This window comes from Mytilus trossulus, chromosome 5, assembly GCF_036588685.1.
Source record: "Mytilus trossulus isolate FHL-02 chromosome 5, PNRI_Mtr1.1.1.hap1, whole genome shotgun sequence".
NCBI lineage: Eukaryota > Metazoa > Mollusca > Bivalvia > Mytilida > Mytilidae > Mytilus > Mytilus trossulus.
The window spans coordinates 47,237,697-47,253,905 of NC_086377.1; positions in this window are offsets into that span (position 1 = coordinate 47,237,697).

Here is a 16,209-nt window from a genome sequence, read left to right on the forward strand (position 1 = left end):
AGTTAAAATTATTCAATTTTAACGTCAAAATTTAACACGCAAAGATGAGTATTGAATTTAATATATTGTCTATAATATATATCCTATTGTTATGAAACTTTGCAAGCAGTGTTATAATTAATTAAGCTTTGGTCACACCAAGTTTTTTTAAGATTTGTCAACTCTTAAGGACAGAAATTTAGCCTTGCAACAGGCCACCTACGGACCCCTCGGAGAGTTGTTGCAAGGGTTCTTAACGTGCAAAAAGCGTGGCACTCTCTTTACACGAGGCATCGGATTTAACGTCCCCCTTCTGACCGGACGTGACTGCGAACTTGATACATCCCGCACAGCCAAACGGACGCCCCACTTCGGCAAGCGTTTTACTGCCGGTCGGGAGAAGACCAAGTGACCATATTTCTATTCCCCAGTCACCCTTGGGGGTGTTTACTATTAATGTAAATCTATAAAGCCAGTTGAGCTTTGGATTTTTCCATTTGATGAGAGACTTTCCTTTTTGAATTTTCTTCGGAGTTCAGTATTTTTGTAATTTTACTTTTTAATGCCGGTACCAAGGTAGGAATATGCCTATATATGTATCCTTAAATCATTCTAATCTTATGGCCGTTGTTTTCTATTCGTTTGGTGTGTTAAATTAAGCTTTTGTATTTGCCATTCCATAAAGGACTTTCCGTTTGAATATTCCTAGGAGTTCGGATTTTTGTTATTTATCATTTTTTTTTAATATAATTACACCTACGAATAAAGATTTTTTGAAAGTTACTGACATCATTCTAAAGTTACGGACATCACTATTGGTATAAGGAAAAAAGTTACGGACAAGTTGTTTTGAAGTTACGGACATCATAAGTGTTTTGGAAAATCGTGCTGTAATCGTTTATTTTGTAACAACCAACCATGTTTTTCATTGCAGAGTTTTCCTTAAAGATTTATATAACTTTTTAATTACTGAACATTTCTTTTGCATTCATGGTATTGTAATTATATAGGAGCAAACTTCCTAACCGAAGCCAGGCGGCTCCATCTTGGGCTGTGGGTATTTAAGCACAGTGAAGGAGCCTGTGTTGCTCCAATGATAATTTTATTTACAATTGATGCATGGAATAATGCAACAGTTGTTATACTTTTGCTCTAGTTTCAGAGATACAGGTATGGAACAGTCAAAAACTGCATTTTTCCCCATGTTCTATTTTTAGCTAAGTCTGTCATGTTTTAGGCAGACAGGATCACTGGACACATGTCAGATTTGCTCTAAATGCTCTGGTTTTTGAGTTATAAGCCAAAAACTGCATTTTACCCCTATGATCTATTTTAGCCATGGTGGCCATCTTGGTTGGTTGGCTGGGTCACTGAAGTTTGGTTTAATTTGGCCCAGTAGTTTCAGAGGAGAAGATTTTTGTCAGAGGAAGCAACCTAATAAGTTTGTTAGAATGATTTAAGGATACATATATCTGAGCTTAATGAACATTTCTGCCTATGTCAAATTTGCTCTTAATGCTTTAGTTTCAGAGATATAAGCCTAAATTTACATTTTACCCCTATTTTCCTAAGGTGGCCATCTTGGTTGGTTAGCCAGGTCATTGGACACACTTTTTAAATTAATACCCAAATGATAATTGTGGCCAAGTTTGGTTAAATTTGGCTAATTAGTTTCAGTGGAGAAGATATTTGTAAAAGTTAAAAGACAACGAAAACAGACAAGTGATGAGAAAAGCTTTAGAGCCATGTGAGCTAAAAAAGTAAAAAAAGAGTTGCAGTGCATGATGTGCTGTTTGCACTATCATATCAAGGGTTCAGTTTAAAGTTTGATATTGAGACAGATAGTAATATTATATAAGGAAATTATGCACTAAATTTCAAACTATTCTGACTTTTTACTATGACCAAAACCTTTACCCTGAAAAATAACTGTTTTAACATTGATTAGTTTTTTTATGATATGGTCCTAATCTGGCATACAATTTGATTTTTGTAAAAAATTGTGCAAGAAAAAAAATTGAATCATAATTTTCTGTTGATATGCACATCTGCATAGTATGTCCTTATTATCTACAAAGTTTCATGCAGATCTGTTGTGTAGTTTCAGAGGAGTTGCAAAGACACTTTTGCAGAAGTACATTAAAGCAAATAATTTCAAAGGGGTGTAACTCATAGAAAAAAAAAGAATCTTAATTTCCTGTTGACACATGGTTGATATGCACATCTACATAGTATGTCCTTATTATCTACCGAGTATCATAAAATCATATTGAATATATATCAATATATGTTCTATGAATTAACTATATAATTGTAGTATCACAAGTACGTCTGAGTCAGTGACAACCCTACAACCGATGTATCCATCGGATCGCCATCAATGATGGTGAGACATGGCTGTGTACATAATGTATATACAACTCGTCTAAACATCAACCCAACAATGTTAGATCTGTAAATTTGCTTTCGCAAATTTTTGGTTCTTCCCTCGCCGGGATTCGAACCCATGCTACTGTGATATCGTGACACCAAATCGCCTGCACTGCAGCCGTCCCGCTAGACCACACGACCAACTGGGCTCTCAAAAAAAGAGCTTTCGGTGGGCCTGTGTTACCTTTCCACGTCAGTTTTAATCTAGCGGCGTACTACAGTACATGATATATAAGGCATGAAGATGTTATTGTTACAGATCAGCTAAATTATCTATAGTAAAGGATCCTACAAATTAATGTAAGATACAGTCACAGAAAATAATGATATTCATAAGTACGTCTGAGTCAGTGACAACCCTACAACAGATGTATCCATCGGATCGCCATCAATGATGGTGATACATGGCTGTGTACATAATGTATATACAACTCGATATTATAGTATCACAATATATACTTGAGGGAGGGGGGGAGGTTCTGGGGTTGGAAGCCTCCTTTTTTTTTTTGCAATACATTTGAATGAGGACATATAGTTGGGACCCCACCCCCCCTATTGTCCTGGTTTGGAACCCCCCTTTTTAAAATGGCTGGATCTACCCCTGATGTGTATGTGAGCCTCAGCCTGTGACTCAAGTCTAACATTTTGAAATTATCATGTCAGATTTATTTGTGAAATGAAATTTACTTCTGAGATTCAGACTCTCTCTGAAATTGTGTATAGAACCAGATTTGCTTATTTTAACAGGGCACATTTAGTTCACAGTGGGTTTGTGTTGTACTTATGTTTTCTGTTTGAACAATGTACATTTTGTTAATTTACCTGTTCTAGAGTGAAGGGCAGTTTTCATATCAGCTGCTGTTACAATGTTTTTTCCAACTTGCAACCCAACTTTTCATCTTTTTGCGCATATTTGCCATCTTTGAATCACTGCATGGGCTTCAGACTTTCAATACCCCGGAATATTTATCCCTATAAAATATAAGATATTCATTACTCTGCAATTTAAAAATACAAAAAATAACTAAAAAGTATTGTGTATAAGTTTTATTACATTAGATTAAGGCAAACTACAGAAAGAGGAAGAAAACTAAAAATTTAGCAATTTTACCATTTGTTAAGGGGCATAACTTTAGAAAGGCTAAAGTGACGCCCCCAAAATTCAAACTTGATTGTGTTAAGTGGTAATACGCATTGTATTAAAGTTTACTAACATTTGGTTAAGGCAAACTGAAGGTTATCTATAGTTGTTAATTTCTGTGTCATTTTGGTCTCTTGTGGCAAGTTATCTCTGACATTGGCAATCATACCACATCTTCTTTTTTGTATAAATAGTAAGAGTACAGACATATAGTGGTTGTCGTTTGTTTATGTGTTCCATATTTGTTTTTCGTTCCTTATTAGTTCATTTATCAGGCTATTAGTTTTCTCTTTTGAATTGATTTACATCGCCATTTCGAGGCTTTTTATAGGTGACTGTGCAGTTTGGGCCTTTGCTCATTGTTGAAGGCTGTACTGTGACCTACAGTTGTTACTTTACGTGTCATTTGGTCCCTTGTTTAGAGTTGTCTTATTGGCAATCATACCACATCTTCTTTTTATGCAGGGGGCATAAAATAAGTTTATGAGTAACATTTGTACATCTAAAATAATATCAAGGTTATAACAAAATGCACTCAAATTTCCTTTCGAAAAAGGGCAATAACCCTTCAAGTGTTGTCTGATTCATCAGAAAGTTCTTGTTAGATAGCTTTTGACATGGTGAAAAATTTTACTACTTTAGTTTTCCCAAAATTATAATTATATTATTTTATAGATATAAATTAAATGATATCTCTAGGTTTTTCTTTCCAAAGCAATGTCTCAAGAAACATATATGTGCTTTAATAAAAATAAAGATTATAGCTAACTTCCTAATGCATGTAGAGCAAGACTTTTTTACTTTGTTTGTATATTGTACATGTTGTACAATAGGAATTTAGATAACATCCAATTGCTTTAAACTATTATATTTACAGGTTTAAGGTTGCCTATATTTATTGTTTGAAGATTTCAGTCTTAATTACAAAGCTTGGATAAACGTTTAAAATCAAAATGTTACTCTACAAGCATAAAGAAATAAGCTGTAAGATGAACATTAAACTACTGTCACTTATGGGAAACATAAAAAAATCAATGAAGGATAATAAACTTAATTCAAATAGTTTGGGGTGGGGGTAAAGTTGCTGCAAGTTTTCTTTAATTGAAATGATTTTATACTTTCAATTTTCCCCAAATTAAGTTAAGAGGGGAGTAAGGGGGTCAGTGAACAAAAAATATGTACTAGTACATATATAAATAATTGTTTTTTATCCTACATTGAACTTTTGATGTTGTTCCTAATTCTGATATTGTTGTCTTCTGTTTTTACTTTATATTTACTTAGCCCAACTTTTTTTGTAATATACATTGTATCTTACCTGTTCTTTTACTTATTTCTTGTAAGCATAACCAGATATGTCCACAGTGTTACATGTCATTAGTCATTATAAAATTCTGAAGAAGTGAAGCCACACAAAACCAATTCTGCTTCACAGATTCTAAAACATTGGTGAAAATTCTATGCTGAAAAAGAAATGCACAAGACAATTTTTATAGATGTTGATACTGAATTCATTCCAAATAAAAGACAACATGTACATTTATTTATATTCATTTCATCATGTTTATAAGAATCTATTCCATTAGGACATGTAGGAGCTTAAATCAAGGATTTTTTTGTTTGTTTATAGTCAGTGTGATACATGTAATTATAAGTACACAATGCAAAATTATATAAACAGTCTCAAACTTAGAACAACCTTATACATATTTTACAAATAAGCATATTTTGGTTTTCACGTTTGAATGTTTTTACACTAGTAATTTTGGGGTCCTTTATAGTTTGTTGTTCGGTGTGAGCCAAGGCTCCGTGTTGAAGGCCGTACATTTACCTATAATGGTTTACTTTTTTAAATTGTTATTTGGATGGAGAGTTGTCTCATTGACACTCACACCACATTTTCCTATATCTAAAGATTATATGTGGTGTGATTGCAAATGAAGTAACTCAGGGTTCTCATTAGAGACTTTTCAAATTCCCATGAGTCCAAAACTCACAGACAACTGAGAGTTACATGTATGAAATTTTCCAAAAGAGAGCAAATGAAGTAAGTTTGGATTAATTTGGCCCAGTAGTTTCAGAGGAGAAGTTTTTTGTAAAGATAACTAAGATTTACGAAAAATGGTTAAAAATTGACTATAAAGGGCAATAACTCCTTAAGGGGTCAACTGACCATTTCGGTCATGTTGACTTATTTGTTAAACTTACTTTGTTGAACATTAATGCTGTTTACAGTTTATCTCTATCTATAATAATATTAAAGATAATAACCAAATACAGCAAAATTTCCTTAAAATTACCAATTCAGGGGCAGCAACCCAACAATGGGTTGTCCGATTCATCTGAAAATTTCAGGGCAGTTAGATCTTGACCTGATAAACAATTATATCTCTGTCAGATTTGTTCTAAATGCTTTGTTTTTTGAGTTATAAGCTAAAAACTGCATTTTACCCCTTTGTTCTATTTTTAGCTGTGGCAGCCATCTTGGTTGGTTGACCAGCTCACGCCACACATTTTTTAAAGTAGATACCCCAAAGATGATTGTGGCCAAGTTTGGATTAATTTGGCCCATTAGTTTCAGAGGAGAAGATTTTTGTAAAAGATTACTTTAATTTACGAAAAATGGTTAAAAATTGACTATAAAGGGCAATAACTCCTAAACGGGTCAACTGACCATTTTGGTCATGTTGACTTATTTGTAGATCTTACTTAGTTGAACATTATTGCTGTGTACAGTTTATCTCTATCTATAAAAATATTCAAGATAATAACCAAAAACAGCAAAATTTCCTCAAAATTACCAATTCAGGGGCAGCAACCCACCAACTGATTGACCGATTCATCTAAAAATTTCAGGGCAGATAGACCTTGACCTGATAAACATTTTTACCCCATGTCAGATTTGCTCTAAATGCTTTGGTTTTTGAGTTATAAGCCAAAAACTGCATTTAACCCCTATGTTCTATTTTTAGCCGTGGCGGCCATCTTAGTTGGTTGACCGGGTCACGCCACACATTTTTTAAACTAGATACCCAAATGATGATTGTGGCCAAGTTTGGTTTGATTTGGCCCAGTAGTTTCAGAGGAGAAGATTTTTGTAAAAGTTAACGACGCCGACAGACAACGGACGCAAAGTGATGAGAAAAGCTCACTTGGCCCTTCGGGCCAGGTGAGCTAAAAAGAGAACCAATAAATTGTCTAATTTATATAACCCTTATAAAATCTATAAACATGCCAATTTAGACTTAAAACTACCTTGAGGAACAAAAGTTGAAGAACCAGCCTGAGGCCTAGGGTCGGTTAAGCTTGAACCCTTAGGTGCTCCAATCAGATTTGCAAAGAGAATGGTTTGGTGCAGTAACAGCCTTGAATTATCAAAATCAAGGTCTTTACCCGCCAGCAGCATCACATTTTTCAACTCGTCTCCCGTGATCTTTACAAACTCCGCCACCAGCTCATCTACACTATACTTTGTCAGAGGATAAGTGCTTTTCAGCCTGGCTAAATTCTCTGGATCAATGTCATCCGCCGACTTAAACTTGATAATCATAGGCAAAAGGCTCTTGTCGATCAACGTGTGCTTAGGCTTTAAAACCAGGTGAGACATCTGGAAAATAATTTAGAAAATAAAAATAACTAACACATCATTCAAAACCAAAACACGTGTAAAATATATTTTCCTACAAAAATGTATCCATCATTTTTGTATTTTTTTTTTTTTTGTATTTTTTTTTAATGTCAAACTATTAAACAATTCAAATGAACACCCATTAAATAAAAGTTTGGTTAGCGTTATATTTAAATGTCGGTCACGAAAACCAGTTATTAAAGTACATATGCGACAAGTGATGTACATTTCACTACACAATTTAATGATGAACATTCCATAGTAAAAGTGTATCTTCTGTTTATAGTTAATAAAAGGCAAACATACAACACAAGGTCATCACTACAATTACCATGAAAGGTGTGCTCCAAAAATTAACAGACAAATTCGTAAAATCAGGTATTTATCCGAACTTAACCATAGATAATAAGCTATTGCAATTAAAAGTACCAGTAACTCGAACACACCCCGCGCCCGCACACAAGGCGTTGAATCTTAAAATTTATCGTATCGTACGAACCAAACCATTTTAAGCGAAATATGCAAATAAATAAATACATGAATGTGTCCCTAATAAAAGTTTATGCAAATGATCATAGAGCTGGTTATGACGTCTTTACATTAAATCCATTATATGTTGGGTGTGTACGGAAGTGAAGTGAAGTGACAAAGATTTTGACATTAATTGCATAAAAATTAACTACATAAGACACATAATGATTGCATAACAAAAATAATGGATTCATTTAAAAGGTTAATATTTTATCTATATATACCGCTTTTATTAATTTAAATGCAATCTTAACAAAGCCACTAAATTTTAACAAATTTTCTTTTATCAAGGCTTATGAACAATTGCCTAAACTTAAAAATAATACATGCAACATAATGAAAATGTTTCAAGATCTTTCTCTCACATATTCAATTTAAGCCAAAAAGTCCCCCTCAATACACTAAAATTATTGACTAAATCAAATTGATTATATACAAATAAAAATCAACAGTAAAATAACGTGATAAAATTAAAATCGATTTAAATATAATAACATTTTTATATTCTATAATAAATTCAAATTTCTTTATAAAAAAGCAACAATATTTGTAAATGGAACATTATTGAATAAATCATACATATTATTGACATTGAAATGCTTCTTACGAATATCAGCAAAGTCAATACAATTAATAACAACATGTTTAATAGTACACTTGCAGTTGCAAGGAACACATTGTGGTTCATCTTCATTTTTAAAAAGATACGCGTGTGTTATTCAAGTATGACCAATACGACATCTAGTAATAACACTCTTGATCTTTTCTGCACATAATATTGTTAAAAGGTTTGCCTAAATTAGGTTTAATTTCATGAAATTAATTATCATCTTTTTTACTCCATTTATTTTCAATATATTAAAAACATATTCTCTAATATTAGATTTAAAATCAGTATATGGTATATCACAGTTAGATAGAGGGTCACTCAGGGCGTTCTTTGCCTCAAGGTCTACAGTTGTGTTTCCAAGGATTCCAACAGGACTCGGAACCCATAGAAATATTATAACATAAGAGTCGATAAACTAGCAAGATCAATTATATCAGAGACACAATTCAGCAAGAAAAAGAGCTTCCCCACCCGAAAGACATAGCAAAGTTCGCATCTTTTCTAATCAACAAGTGTCAATCGCTAAACATTGATCCTGCTACTGCTGATGGAAACATATTCAGACAGACAGTTATGTTGATACACACACGTCTATTGTAGTACAACCGCAGGCGACCTTGAGGCTATGAGGTGGGTATATAATTATTTATTTTACCTTGAAAAAAATATCTGAAATGTAAAAACCAAACCAATCCCGTTCCAGTTCAATTTTCTTTAGGTAATAGTGTTACATTTAAGTGCCAGTCTGTCTAAGGATCAGGCAGTGACCAAAACATGATAGTCTCAGATTTTGATAAAAACTTGCACAAATCATCTTAAAAACAAGTTGTTAAGAAAAAAATACTTTTCGGACCATTAACATATGGTTGCTATGGAAACAGAGCCATATGATTTTTACAAAGCAACGAGTTGGTGAAATAAGCATAAAACTCACAGTTTTTCACTATTTTAGTTTCATAAAAACTTATGTTCAGATAAAGTGTAGTACTTCTCCATTATACTGCAACTTTTTCAACTATCAAATATTCTTGAAGAATAGCTGTTTTGATGAAATTCTATTTCATTCTAGAATTTTTGAGGTACAGAAGCGTCTCCATGGACCGTTATGTCCAAAAAAACAAAAATGACCAGAAATCAAGTTCAAATATTTTCTATTACCAGAACAGCACACACATGGTGTCACTAAATATGGAAGAAGTAGTATTCATACTTTCATTATTTTATAAAAGCTCGATGTTTTTTTCTCTCCAAATATTGAGTAACCATAGCAACAAAGTTTACCCTATAGCAACAAGGCTAAAAACAAATTGTAACAAATGTATTCAATATTTTAGTCTAAATGCATATACATGGACTAAATATGATTTATTTCAGCTAGTCACATTCAAGTGTTGTCAATTGTTACATTTTTTGGCCCAGAAAGTATTACATAGCAACCAAAATGAACAAACAAAATTTTTTATATTTTTTTTTCTCTACTGCAAAAAGTGACTATTTAGTGGTCAGATATCAATAAATTCTATATAAAGAAGTAAATAAAACGATATCTTCATTTCATCAACAAAAACATAAACCCCCCTAGTTACGAAATAAATTCTATCCATGCCAATAGTTAAAATAAAAAAAGATAATAAAAATAATACCATCAACATGTATTTTTTAAACTGAAGACCTTTTTTTAACCAAAATCTAGGAAAAACAATTAAAATATTGTTATCGGTCCTCAACACCCCCATACTTATAACTGACAAACAGTTTTATGCATACATGTAATAACAAATAAAGGAAGATATTTTCAAAATTTTTCATTTTTGGTGTTAGCTTACTTTTTTTTATCTTTAAACAACCATAGAGGGGGGTAGGATCTTTATCTGGACTCTCAGATCGGGTGTTTTTAAGTTAGGGATTTCTAAATTGACCCTTGGAATCATTGGAAACACAGCTGTAGACCTTGGGGCAAAGAATGCCCTGGGTGACCCTCTATCTAACTGTGATATACCATATACTGATTTTAAATCTAATATTAGAGAATATGTTTTTAATATATTGAAAAATAAATGGAGTAAAAAGACGATAATAAATTGCATGAAATTAAACCTAATTTAGGGAAACCTTTTGATAATATTATGTGCAGAAAAGATCGGTGTGTTATTACTAGATGTCGTATTGGTCATACTAGAATGACACACGAGTATCTTTTAAAAAATGAAGATGAACCACAATGTGTTCCTTGCAACTGCAAGTATACTATTAAACATGTTTTAATTAATTGTATTGACTTTGCTGATATTCGTAAGAAGCATTTCAATGTCAATAATATGTATGATTTATTTAATAATGTTCCATTTACAAATATTGTTGCTTTTTTAAAAGAAATTGGAATTTATTATAAAATATAACCAGATGCTCCGCAGGGCGTAGCTTTATACGACCGCAGAGGTTGAACCCTGAACGGTTTGGGCAAGTATGGACACAACATTCAAGCTGGATTCAGCTCTAAATTTGGATTGTGATTAAATAGTTGACACAGCATAGGTTTCTGTCACAGAATGAATGTGTTCTAATGAAATTAATTTTTTTGTTTTCTCTTAGAGCAATTCACTATGCTGTTGAATATTATTCCTCTCAAAAAAAATGTTTGAAGAAATTTTCTTTTTATTTAAGAAATTTCAAATGAGAAAATTGAACCCAATTTTTTTAATCACATCCCCCTTTCCCTTATTGCAAAACTAATCTCATTTAAAATTTCTAATGGAGTTTGCAACAATTACTACTCATTTAAATACATCATAAAATATTAAGATGTAAAAAAACTGCTTGTTATCAATGAAAGGTAAAGATTATTTTAATTTATCAGTTGGTAGTAAAAAGTGAATATACATTGTATATTGTATATATAACAAAGATTTAAGTTGATTCTGGACAAAGAAAGATAACTCCAAATAAAAAAAATTCTTACAATTAGATATTTCTTGCTTACTATTCTGGACAAAGATAGATAACTCTAATTAAAAACAAAATTGCTATTTCACAATATTTTGCAATAAGATATTTCTTGCCATTGCGCAATACTGTGCAATTGAAAAGACTTGCTATTGCACAAAACTTAATATAATAAATTTAGATCCTGATTTGGACCAACTTGAAAACTGGGCCCAGAATCAAAAATCTAAGTACATGTTTGGATTCAGCATATCAAAGAACCCTAAGATTTCAATTTTTGTTAAAATCAAACTAAGTTTAATTTTGGACCCTTTGGACTTTAATGTAGACCAATTTGAAAACAAGACCAAAAATGAGGAATCTACATACACAGTTAGATTTGGCATATCAAAGAACCCCATTTATTCAATTTTTGATGAAATCAAACAAAGTTTAATTTTGGACCCCGATTTGGACCAACTTGAAAACTGGGCCGATAATCAAGAATCTAAGTACATTTTTAGATTCAGCATATCAAAGAACCCAACCGATTAATTTTTTTTCAAAATCAAACGAAGTTTAATTGTGGACCCTTTGGACCTTAATGTAGACCAATTTGAAAACGGGACCAAAAGTTAAAAATCTACATACACAGTTAGATTCGGCATATCAAAGAACCCCAATTATTCAATTTTGATGAAATCAAACAAAGTTTAATTTTGGACCCTTTGGGCCCCTTATTCCTAAACTGTTGGGACCAAAACTCCCAAAATCATTACCAACCTTCCTTTTATGGTCATAAACCTTGTGTTTAAATTTCATAGATTTCTATTTACTTATACTAAAGTTATGGTGCGAAAACCAAGAAAAATGCTTATTTGGGTCCCTTTTTGGCCCCTAATTCCTAAACTGTTAGGACCTAAACTCCCAAAATCAATACCAACCTTCCTTTTGTGGTCATAAACATTGTGTTTAAATTTCATTATTTTCTATTTACTTAAACTAAAGTTATTGTGCGAAAACCAAGAATAATGCTTATTTGGGCCCTTTTTTGGCCCCTAATTCCTACACTATTGAAACCAAAACTCCCCAAATCAATCCCAACCTTTCTTTTGTGGTCATAAACCTTGTGTCAAAATTTCATAGATTTCTATTAACTTAAGCTAAAGTTGTAGTGCGAAAACCAAGAAAATGCTTATTTGGGCCCTTTTTGGCCCCTAATTCCTAAAATGTTGGGACCAAAACTCCCAAAATCAATACCAACCTTCCTTTTGTGGTCATAAACCTTGTGATAAAATTTATAGATTTATATTCACTTTTACTAAAGTTAGAGTGCGAAAACTAAAAGTATTCGGACGACGACGACGACAACGACGCCAACGTGATAGCAATATACGACGAAATTTTTTTCAAAATTTGCGGTCGTATAAAAATGTTATTATATTTAAATCCATTTTAATTTTTATCACGTTATTTTACTGTTTATTTTTATTTGTATATAATCAATTTGCTTTAGTCAAGAATTTTAGTGTATTGAAGGACTTTTTGTCTTATTTTAAAAATATGCTTTAAATTGTAAAAATATTCGAATTAGCTCTCGCCGCGATATAGCCTTTTTGTGCTCATGCGGCGTAAAGCATCCAACAATCAATCAATCAATAAATTGACCCTTTTGGGATCCAAGTATTCTTTTTCATAGTCTCTGGATGTCAGGATTAAAATTTATTTAAATTCAAGAAATTAGGATGTCATGTTTTTAAGCCTGCGATTTCGGGATCAGGATTTCTGAATTGACCCTTTTGGGATACCAGTATTCTTTTTCATAGTCTCTGGATGTCAGGATTAAAATTTATTTAAATTTAAGAAATTAGGATGTCATGTTTTTAAGCCAGCGATTTCGGGATCAGGACCCTTCCTAACCCCCTCCCCCCCCCCCCCCTCACCATACATTATCCTTAGTAAGAGTAAATTATGTATTATCCAACTTCTTTCTATCAAAATTATAGGTGATTTTAAGATTGTTCAAACATTGTACAAATATCAATTGCTTCAATTTGGATCCATTTTAAATTTTGATGAATTTTTGCTATGATCCCTATCAACTAAATATTCTTCCTATCAACTACCAGGTAGTTAAATATTTTAAATGATATACAATCCGTTAATCTACCATATGTTATTAATAATTACACATGTCAGGACAAATATTCTTGTGAATATGAAATAAAAATTGAGTTTTTTTTAATACTCCCTAACATCTGTTTCCCTTCCTTGCAACAACATCTCAAAGATGTGAAATTCACATATACAATAATTTACATTTTGTCATTCAAATGTGACTTTGAAGAAATCGTAACGTGATCATGTAACAATATCATTTATGATTAATATTTTGAACATCAACTTATCAATTTAACAATAACAAAAGGCATTCCTAAGCAACCAATGCTTGATCAAATTGATTTTGAAAAGAAGACAAAAATCTAGTCTAACATGTTAAAAGTGACATCGAATATACGCGTTTGACAAATTTGTTCTGCAACATGCAAGGGTTTATTTATATATATTTATCTTGATATAAAGCAGGACTAGACGAAATAAGAATAAATGTTTAAACCCTCATGTTGGGTCCTTAGTTCTTAAGATTGCTTGACATACAGTATTCTGTATATATGATTATGATGTTGTCATGTTAGATTTTAGTAATCGCACACAAATTATAACAGTTTCAGAATATTTTCCTCATTATGAACTAAACAAAATGCAAAATCTGTCTTAAATATGCAACTGGAGGTAAAGTTAAATACAATTTAACTAATTTGCTCTCTGACATGGTCCATCTCAATATCATTTAAAATGTCAACTAAATTGTCATCATCAACATAAGCATCGACAATTCTTACAGTTCGGTCAACCTTCTTTCCTGTTCTGGTTAATAAAGCCAGTCTTGAGATATAAGACATTATCTGATTTGGCTGTACACACTGTTCAAGAGCAAATAGTCTTTCACCATCTTCATTCATGGCAGTCTTCATTTTTGTAGCAACAACATTCGGATTTGCTTTTTTACCTGTTCTATCTCCTACAACAAAAGTATTTTCTAGATAGTTCTTCACTGCATTAGGAATTCGCACCACTTTTTTGTCTTTCTTCAGTGCCCAACCTCAGGACGAGAACAAGTTCACAATAATTATAATAGGTAGGTTGTTGTATAGAGGCCATCTAGGATGATGGTCGGGGAAATTTGGGCTGTCACTAGAAAATGAGGGTATATTGGATAGGGACAGAAATTTTGCCTCTTCTTGCCGACCTCTTCTTATTTTCATATGAATCGGAGTTCCTCCAGACACTTGTCAAAAACAAGAGGATCAAAGAAGCCAGATTATTTAATTTCACTTTCAGATATATTGATGATATTCTTTCCATAAACAATCCGAACTTTTCTGATTGGGTTCCATTGATATATCCCCCAGAACTAGAGATTAAAGAAACAACAGATACCGCTTCCTCCGCCTCATTTTTAGACTTATATCTCGAATTTGACTTACACAGTCATGTCAGTACCAGAATCTATGACAAACGAGACGATTTTAATTTTGAAATTATAAATTTCCCCAACCTTAGTAGCAACATACCAACTTCACCTGCATATGTGATATATATTTCCCAACTTATTCGATATTCAAGAGCTTGCAGCTCCTACTCAGACTTTGTAAAACGTCATCAGTGTCTGAGTAGAAAGTTGATGAACCAGGGGTATGTCAAAGAACGTCTCGTCCTTTTTCTAAAAAAGTTCATCGGAAGGTACCAAGACCTTGTTGATTAATATTCCGTATCAACTTCTCAAATAATACACGATGGTCTTGATGTATAGATTCTGCGTACTGATGTTGTTTATCATCTTAACAACATGTTTTACTGTTCTTTCATTTGTCTTTGTTCTATTATTATATTACTTTTACTGTTGAACGGTTTTATGGGATATCCGTTTGACGTGGCTCGGTACTTATACATCTCGTCAATGTGTGTGTATTGGCTTTCATTTTTTGGTGGTTTGTTTTGTATATGCGACTCTTTGTATTTCTTTTGTTCTTATTACGTGACTCTGTACTTTAACAAATCCCGTCAGTATTATTTTGGTCTATTATATGTCATTATGATATATTTCTATTATGAATTACTATATACGTTGAACCACAAACGTCAAAATCATTCAATCGCGTAGTGGAATTAACTATTTTTGAATTCTCATAAATTCTACCTATAACTTTTGGACTAGTTTAAATCTCGGTCTATTTCTGTAATTTGTTCTTACATACTTTTGATTTTTTAACTCTTTATGCTGACATTAACTATGTAAATTTTTAAACTGTTTGTATGCACATTGAACGACAAATTTATGTGACGTATACAAATTTTATAACGTCAGACACTCAAGTCAATCCATATGTTCGTAGATAGATGTTTTTGTGTTCTGTTAAATTGTCCCTTTTAAAATTGTTATCGATGATGACTGATGTACCCATATTTTGATTATTTTTATTAATTGTGACTGTTTATTTTACGCATCATGTAAATAAAACGGAATTTGATGAGACTGTTATTAAAGAGAGAGGGTTAGCGCTATATAACCAGGTTAAATCCTCCATTTTCTACATTTGAAAATGCCTGTACGAAGTCAGGAATATGACAGTTCTTGTCTATTCGTTTTGATGCGTTTTGTTATTTGATTTTGCCATGTGATTATGGACTTTCCGTATTGATTTTCCTCTGAGTTCAGTATTTATGTGATTTCACTTTTTGCCTTGCAACAGGACACCAACGGATCCCTCAAAGAGTTGTCACAAGGGTTCTTAACGTGCAAAGAGAGTGACTATACTGTAAAACAAAATCATTGTAAAATTTGAACGATTTCTGTTATAAAGTTCATTTTTTTAATTTTATATACCTCTATTTCTCATATTAGTT